Source organism: Odocoileus virginianus, chromosome 15 (assembly GCF_023699985.2).
Source record: "Odocoileus virginianus isolate 20LAN1187 ecotype Illinois chromosome 15, Ovbor_1.2, whole genome shotgun sequence".
Classification (NCBI taxonomy): domain Eukaryota; kingdom Metazoa; phylum Chordata; class Mammalia; order Artiodactyla; family Cervidae; genus Odocoileus; species Odocoileus virginianus.
In genome coordinates, this window is record NC_069688.1 from 36,854,596 (window position 1) to 36,863,519 (window position 8,924).

General features: G+C 34.1%; 1 pseudogene; it reads left to right on the forward strand.

Annotated features, from left to right (window-relative positions):
- Positions 1-3,186: 3,186 nt before the first annotated feature.
- Positions 3,187-3,285, forward strand: LOC139038566 (U6 spliceosomal RNA; annotated as a pseudogene).
- The last annotated feature ends 5,639 nt before the right edge of the window (positions 3,286-8,924 follow it).

Consider the following 8,924-nt stretch of genomic DNA (forward strand, 5'->3'; position numbering starts at 1 on the left):
CAAGTTCAAATCCAGGATCCCTCATTGCACTAGGTTACTTCTCCTTAGTTTCTTTTAGTCTGTACACTACTCAGACTTTGTATTTCATTACATAGACACTTTCAAAGAATAATGATAACACTTTCTCTAATGTAAGTGAATTTGGTTGAGTGTGAGACTTCTTCACTACTATGTATTTTCCTGTCAAGAATATCACAGGGCTAATGACGAGTTCTTAACGTATCACTTCACAAGGCTCAAATTTCTGTTTTGTTACTACTGGTGATGTTGATCCTCCTGTTTCTTCCACTCTACACATATTGTCTTTCTTTTTGGTTAATATATATATTTTAAGATTGGTACTTATATATTAATGAATTTACGATTATTTCAGCTTTCTGGGTAAAAATCAAGGTCTACTGTATTTATTTTGCTGCTCAAATTGTTAATAGTTACTTCAGTTTAGCAGTTTGGCATCTATGTTTTTCAACAAGCCTGCATCTTTTTTGTGTGTGAGAATGTATTTTCTGACATTGATGGAAGGATAAACCAGACACTAAAGTGTTTGGTTTCCTATCAGAGGTGGATAGGAACAAAATGGAAAGAGCAAATATCGGTAATATGATAGCAGAGATTAGGAGGAAGTGACATTTCTCATTATCTTTTGTGTAGTTCAAACTTTAGAGCCATAGCCATATTTCATGTACCATTAACATACCCCCCCAATAAATTGATGATTAAAATCAATTAGGATGAGGGGAAAATAAAATGAAATACCAATACTAACAAATAGACCTACTATTTGTATGCTGTTCAGTACAAAGGAAAAAACTATTTTAAGTAACTTCAGAAAACAGTATCTTGCCTGAATACTGTTGAATAAATATATTTCAAGCAGGAATGTGGGAATATAGGTAGCAATTCTTAAATTGCTTTGAATAGACTGCAGTTAATCTAATATCTTGTAGCATATAAGAACCAGGTTTCTCAATGCCAAAGAAGTAATTCACAAGTAAAGAAAGTAGGCAGCTACATTTAATGTGATATTGGATATGAATCCAACTTTAATACAAATTTATACATACATATGTATATATATGATGAATTTTGGAGCAGGAAATGGCAACTCACTCCAGTACTCTTGCCTGGAAAATCTCATGGATGGAGGAACCTGGTAGGCTACAGTCCACGGGGTCTCAAAGAGTTGGACACGACTGAGAGACTTTACTTTCACTTTTCACTTTCATGAATTGGAGAAGGAAATGACAACACACTCCAGTGTTCTTGCCTGGAGAATCCCAGGGACGGGGGAGCCTGGTGGGCTATCTATGGAGTTGCACAGAGTCAGACACGACTGAAGGGACTTAGCAGCAGCAGCAGCATGATGAATTTATATCACTCATAAAATGCATTGTGTGTTTACAGTTGACCCTTTAACAACATGAGTTTGAAATGCATAGATCCACTTAAATTCAGATTTCTCTCAATAAATACTATGTTACTACATGATCTATCATTGGTTGAATACATGGATGGGGAGCTGTGAATACAGAAGGCCAACTATAATTTATTCTGGGATTTTTGACTGCATGAGGGTTAGCACTCCAATCCCTGTGTTCAAAGGTCAACTGTGGAGATATATATTTATATCCACACATAAATAATTAGATATATAAATACAGACATGTTTATTTGTGTGAGTTAGTATACATATTTATATTCACTAACACTATACACTGAGAATAGCTAGAAACAATAAGCAGCCATGTAGTAACCAGCTCACCCAGAGCCCAGCTCCTGGATTCTAAATGCCATTCTCCATTTAGATACATTTAGGATGTACCAAATACTCCTTGTGGATTCTAGAGTGTAGCAGGAGAGATAGTTTAAGGTATTTTAATAATGTAGCTTAAAAATATTCCATTATCATCAGGATAAGAGCATTTGTACATTAAACAAATGTTTTGCTACAATATAGGATGATATCTCCTCAATATCAGTGACTTAGACAAGAGGTTTTTCTAATCACACTAAAGGAAGGAAAACACTTGATCATATCAAGTCAAAATCAACTAAGGAGCCCTCAACTCTGCAAGCCAAAGATTCCAAGACTGATATGTAACGTGTTGAAGCCAAGCTTATATTTGCTCTTTTAATAATTGACATATTTTCCTATCTTACCCCTCTAATAAAGCAATAATAGGGTTTTATTTTTGGTTAGGACTCCCAAATACATTGTTTCCTATATATTTACTTATTGCAAAAATATTCATGAAATATGCATAATAACCATTATATAGATTCTAAAATCTGAGAATAGTGAGATACAAACCACTCTTAACAGGTACAGTCTAGAAGTGAATATATGAAAAATATGCAGATAGTTATAATATAGGGTTAATCTATTAGTGTTGCAAAGCTATATAAAAGTTGTGTTCTGGAAAATCAATGTAAGTTTATAAATAATTGCTGCTTTCAGAGAAAAGTGGCATTTGAAGAGAATCATGAAAGATAAGCTTTAAACAGGGTGTGATAATGCTAGGCTAAGTAAATGTAATATGTCAAAATATTGTTTAAAAAGGTGAAAGTTTCAGTGTGTTCTGAGCTCAGTACAATCAGTTAGCTATGCCATATAAAGGCTGCAACATTCTTAAAAGTCACTGTGTTAAAACCAGTATTTTCTATTCAGAGTAGATATAGACTAGGAAAAGATAGGAACAATTATTTCTGCCTCCAGAGTTTGTATTTTTCTCCTGCGCCCAAGAGCCAGCCTGGGTATGATACTCTTCTAGTTGTGAAAGAGACGTAAGAGAGCAATTCTCAGCTTCTGTCATATCTGCCCAAGTCCAATAGCCAAATCCAAAATCAAAGTAGTGACTACTACTTAGTCTATGTAAGTAGTGAGTATAGTAAATATTAACAATATATATAGTACAAAAATCACATCATTATTGGTTTTCTTTCAGTAAATATCCTCCCTGAAATTTTACTGAAATTCTACAGCTTTGTCTTTTTAAAATATGCTTCTAAATTAAGAAACACATAATAAATTATATTTTTGTACCAGTTACCAGTTATCACTGTCCACTACCTTGATTTTTTCATATTTTAAGAGTTTATTTGAGCAAAAATTCTACCTTGACTTTTAATATATTACCTGCACATTAGAGTTTATATTATTTGCAGTAACTCAAGGTAGTATATCAAGTGCTCATTTCCACATCACATAGACTAAAATTAGAATACAAATTAGCATGGTCCCTGAACAAGGATAACAAGCAAATTCATGAAGCATTCTTTTTTTTTTTTTTTTCTGAAACAGTAAGTAAACTATAGATATCTCAGGCATAGTGTAATAAATATACACAGTAGTACATACTATAGTCAAGCAGTCTGATAAATATTGCTTCAATGGAAATCATGGAGAAGGAAATGGCAACCCACTCCAGTGTTGTTGCCTGGAGAATCATATGGACAGAGGAGCCTGGTGGGCTCCCGTCTATGGGGTTGCAAAGAGTCGGACATGACTGAAGTGACTTAGCAGCAGCAATGGAAATCATATTACAATATATACAAAAGTCTAAGTAGTATGTTACACATTGTCAATTTACAACATTTCATGTCAAATATAACAATTTTTTTTATTTTTATTTTTTTTCTACTATTTCTCCTTTATTTTTTTTTTCCATTTATTTTTATTAGTTGGAGGCTAATTACTTTACATCATTACAGTAGTTTTTGTCATACATTGAAATGAATTAGCCATGGATTTACATGTATTCCCCATCCCGGTCCCCCCTCCCACCTCCCTCTCCACCCAATCCCTCTGGGTCTTCCCAGTGCACCAGGCCCGAGCACTTGTCTCATGTATCCAACCTGGGCTGGTGATCTGTTTCACCCTAGATAGCTGTGGTACATATACACCATGGAATATTACTCAGCCATTAAAAAGAATTCATTTCAATCAGTTCTAATGAGATGGATGAAACTGGAGCCCATTATACAGAGCGAAGTAAGCCAGAAAGATAAAGACCATTACAGTATACTAACACATATATATGGACTTTAGAAAGATGGTAACGATAACCCTATATACAAAACAGAAAAAGAGACTCAGATGTATAGAACAGACTTGTGGACTCTGGGAGAAGGCGAGGGTGGGATGTTTCAAGAGAACAGCAATAACAATTTTTTTTTAAAGACAGGGTAGTGGTTTTACATTCCATTGCACTTTTTATTTATTTTGAAATGTCTCCTGTAGAACCAAAACTAAACAATGACTAGTGGAAGAAACTGATATAAATGATTTATTTTAGTTAGAAAAATCTTAATAGCTGAATATGGTTCTAAATAAAGATTTTTACTTTCAGTTTTTAGAGAGTACTGTAACTTCAATTAAAAATATACCAGAAAAAGAATACTTTTTGATATAATGGTGACCAGTTAGGCAGAATAATATAGTTCAATCTTAGCATATCTAATGCTTTGAAACATTTGACCAGGTGCATCTTCTAAGAATACAAACACCAGTTTGTGTGCAGGATTCCAAATTTGTGTCTAGTTTTTGGTATTAAGAGAATCTTCATGTTCAATTGATAGTAACTTTTAGCTCTTCTAATGTGAACATAATACCCTGTATACTATCAGGTACTTTCCATGGAGAATACTAGTAGGTTTATAAATGTGGTATACTAAAATGCATTGCACTGATGTGCAGGTTCATTTTTCCATTGTTGCCATCATTTGTTCCATGGAGAGCTCAAAGCTCATGTAAGATACTTAAACTTTTAAGATCTATAAGGCTGAGGTTTCTCATACAAATCATAAGAAAAATAAGGTATCTGTCTCCCAATATACATAAATGATAGAAGTCAATCTCTCTATACAAATTTATGTTTTCAAATAACTCCAGAATGTGTTTTTAAAAGTTGACTTTATTTGCCACACATTTTTTATATGTATGGCCAATAAAACAGACTGTAACTTACTATATTAAAGCAAGCAAGATATATATGTCTGTGTGTATATATATATACACTGCAACAACTGTGGCAAGAACCTGAGAACTTTGAAAGTACTCAGATCAGTTTACATTTGTATGTATGTTCTTTGGACTCAGTAAATATTAAGTCTGTAGTAGATATATGTCAGTAATAGGTATTATGAATGTGAGCATTTATCTCCTGTCTACATTTCAGGGGTGCTGGAAGTTTTTCTCATTTGATATGAGATTGTACCATATTCATTTCAAAAGATCATATGAATGTTTTTTGGCAAAACTATAGAAAAATCACCTTAAAATAGAACTCTCCTTCACCATATATCTTTGTTCAGAATAAATGAAATGCACCAACAAAAATGAACAAGTCACAAATTAATTTTCAATTTACATGCAAATTTTTCAACTTTCCTATGACAATCATGCCTCATTTCTCATTCCATAAAGTCAGTAGCCCAGAATAGAATGTCTATGACAACGTATCTGTGCACTTCTCTGAATTCACAAAGGGCTTTTTAAATGATTTAGACCACTGGATGTTATGACCACACTTTAGAGTATAAGAAGTAAAATGTAGTACACACACAGTTTCTTGTTGAAAATGAAACATTTTTTACTCCCTAAATTTAACCATTAAAAAGTCATACATGGAATCTTTTTTTAATTGTTTTCAGAAAAATATCTTATTTTTCATCTTTGGGATTGTTCTGAGTGTCTCTCATTTTCCATTGGCTTTACCTACTTTATTAATAGTCTTGAGGGCATACATTTGTCTTCTTAACCTATAATTGGAAGAAAAGCTATGACCAACCAAGACAGCATGTTAAAAAGCAGAGACATTACTCTGCCAACAAAGGTCCATCTAGTCAAAGCTATGGTTTTTCCAGTAGTCATGTATGGATGTGAGAGTTGGACTATAAAGAAAGCTGAGCAACAAAGAATTGATGCTTTTGAACTGTGGTGTTGGAGAAGACTCTTGAGAGTCCCTTGAACTGTAAGGAGATCCAACCAGTCCATCCTAAAGGAGATCAGTCCTGAATGTTCATTGGAAGGACTGATGCTGAAGCTGAAACTCCAATACTTTGGCCACCTGCTGCAAAGAACTGACTCACTGGAAAAGACCGTGATGCTGGGAAAGATTGAAGGCAGGAGGAAAAGGGGACAACAGAGGGTGAGATGCTTGGATGGGATCACTGACTTGATAGACATAAGTTTGCATAAGCTCTGGGAGCTGATGATGGACAGGGAGGCCTGGTGTGCTGCAGTCCGTGGGATCACAATGAGTAGGACACGACCGAGTGACTGAACTGAACTGCACCTCTATTTATCACTGAAGTGTTTTTAGTCCATCAGTATAAATTTCGATCAGAATAAGGCAGTTATCTTTCCTTTCTTTCCCTTTTAAAGAAGAAAAAAGCTGAAAACCTTACCATGGAGTTCGTGTTCCATAAATAATAAAGGCCAAGCTATGTGCTCAAGTTAAGGATATATATGCTAATGAACAAACATCTGTCAATAGATTTCCCAAAGCCCTGAAAGTTTATCATTTATTTCTACTTTTGACTTAGTCTCTTTCTCACTTTAATAAAAATAGACCTTTTATTTCAACCTAAATATTTAAAACGTTTTGAAATACAACAATTTATTTGTAAAAAAAAAAAAAAAGAAAAAATAAAAGAAATTCACACAGAGTAAATGGTCAGTATATAAAGTAAAAACATTAGATTTTTGAGCCATAAAAGTACTTTATCTAAAAACAGCTCTTATGGAAATTTCCAGTACCCAGGCTATGCAAAATACATATATTCTCCTTGTCACCTAAACTTTTATTATTTTCCTTGTTACTGAAATTTTTCCTCAGTATGTACACTCAAATTAGCTCTAATATCATTGCTCTGATTCCTGAAAGTAAAGAAAATGAAGTGCTGTGTAACCAGATTAAAGAGAAAATCTTTTCTTGCCAATTCTTCAACAATAGTAACATATATTAACTTTTATAAGTATGGAATTTGTTGTATTTCACCAAAAGCATAGTCTGTCTTATGAATGTGTCTTTTTTCCTCTTTTCCTCTTTTGTGTAATTCTAACTTTTAGAAGAACATCTGGGTTTTCTCCTCAACCCTAATCTCAAATTCTCTTAAAAGCTTTAAGGATGAATGAATGCTGTCACGGTTACTTACATCCTGAAGTGGTGACAGTGGAAGGAGAGCCGACCTGACTTCCTCTTCATGGCAATAACCACATAACAAACACTGCTGAATTTCCCATAGCGTGCAAGGGAAATCAAAGTGAAATATTTCTTCTTAATTCATTTATGTCCCACAGAGTTGGAAATTTAATGTCACTTCAGTTTATGAAATGCCTTTGTTGTATGTGAGTCAATAGTTCCATAGTTAATAGCACTCATATTCAGTAGACTCTGGCTTCTCATGTGTGTCCCTGGTAAGGGTCCTTTGAGAACAAAAGAATTTTCTCTCTTTACAGAATTTAGGCCTAATTTACACCAGCATTGCACCTGAACTTTGAGGTTTCTGTTGTAGGAGGATGAAGCAGTCTCTTTTTGCATGTGATTAAAGGAAAAATCATCTCCACATATCTCTCAAATATCCTTTCCCATTGTGCCTCTCAGGCATTTTTTGTTGTTGTTGTTGTTAAGGCAAGATAAAAGTACTACATATTAAACCATGTTAACCATGGAATGCACTAAAAGTTGTTTTTTCAATTAATATCATAAGTTATTCAATTCACATCTACCTTGAACTGATAAACGTAAGCACTTAATCTAACTTATGGAATTATTTCAGTAAGCAAGACAAACCTAGTCTTTGCTCTCAGGGAGCTTAGGTCCACTAAAAGAGATAAAGAAAGTGCAATGCAATTAACAAACAAAACACAGTTATAAATATATAGAGAATATATATATATATAGAGAGAGAAAAAACAACAAGGTGGATAAGAAGGATACCATCAGTGAGAAACGCAAAAGGATAAACATTTCAGAGAAAAGAACCGATATATTAAAATTTCTTGATGTGTGACAGAGCTTGGAAAATTTCGGGACTAGAAAGAGGGCTATTTGGTGGAAGGTGGAATTATTCTCAAATTGGAGAGAGTCTCTAATGCACTTACAAGTTAACCTATATGAGTATTCATATCTAAAGCAGACCTTTTGTGAACAAGATACACCATCATCCCTCTGATTCTGTGGGGGAGATTGGTTCCAAGACTCCCCAAGGATATAAATATCCACTCAAGCTCAAGTCCCTTATATAAAGTGGACTAAGACAGCTGGCCATCTATATCCGTGGATCAATCTGTGGTTCAATAAATCTGTGGTGGCAGAGATCCATGGAAACAGGGCTGACAGTAATTGGTTCTTCTTTTAAAGTCAGTTTGCCAAAATGTATGTTTTAATTATATTTGCACCATTCACATTTGAAGTGATTAATATATTGATGTCTGCTATGTTTGCCACTATTTCTGCCTTTTTTTGGTGTAAAATGAGCATTTTAAATGACTCCTTCATATGTCCTTTCTCAGCATACCAATTTATTATTAACTTTTTAATACATGCCCTAGAGTTCACAATGTAACTACTCTAAATCACCCTATAGATAACACTCACTTCACCTGAATTGAAGGAACTTAATAATAAATAACAAATTCTTCTTGCCCATGTATTGACATTGCTGCCATTCAATTCACGCTTAATTCTACACATTATGCATATTTGACTTGTGAGCACAAGTATATCATAATCAATATCACTTCATATGAATATTCAATAAATATTTTAAATTTTATTTAAATAGTGTAGTTGTTATAGAGGGCGTCCCTGGTGGCTTTGGTAAAGAATCTACCTGCAAAGCAGGAGACTTAGATGGGGGTTCACTCCCTGGGTCAGGAAGATCCCCTGGAGAAAGAAACAGCAACCCACTCCAGTATT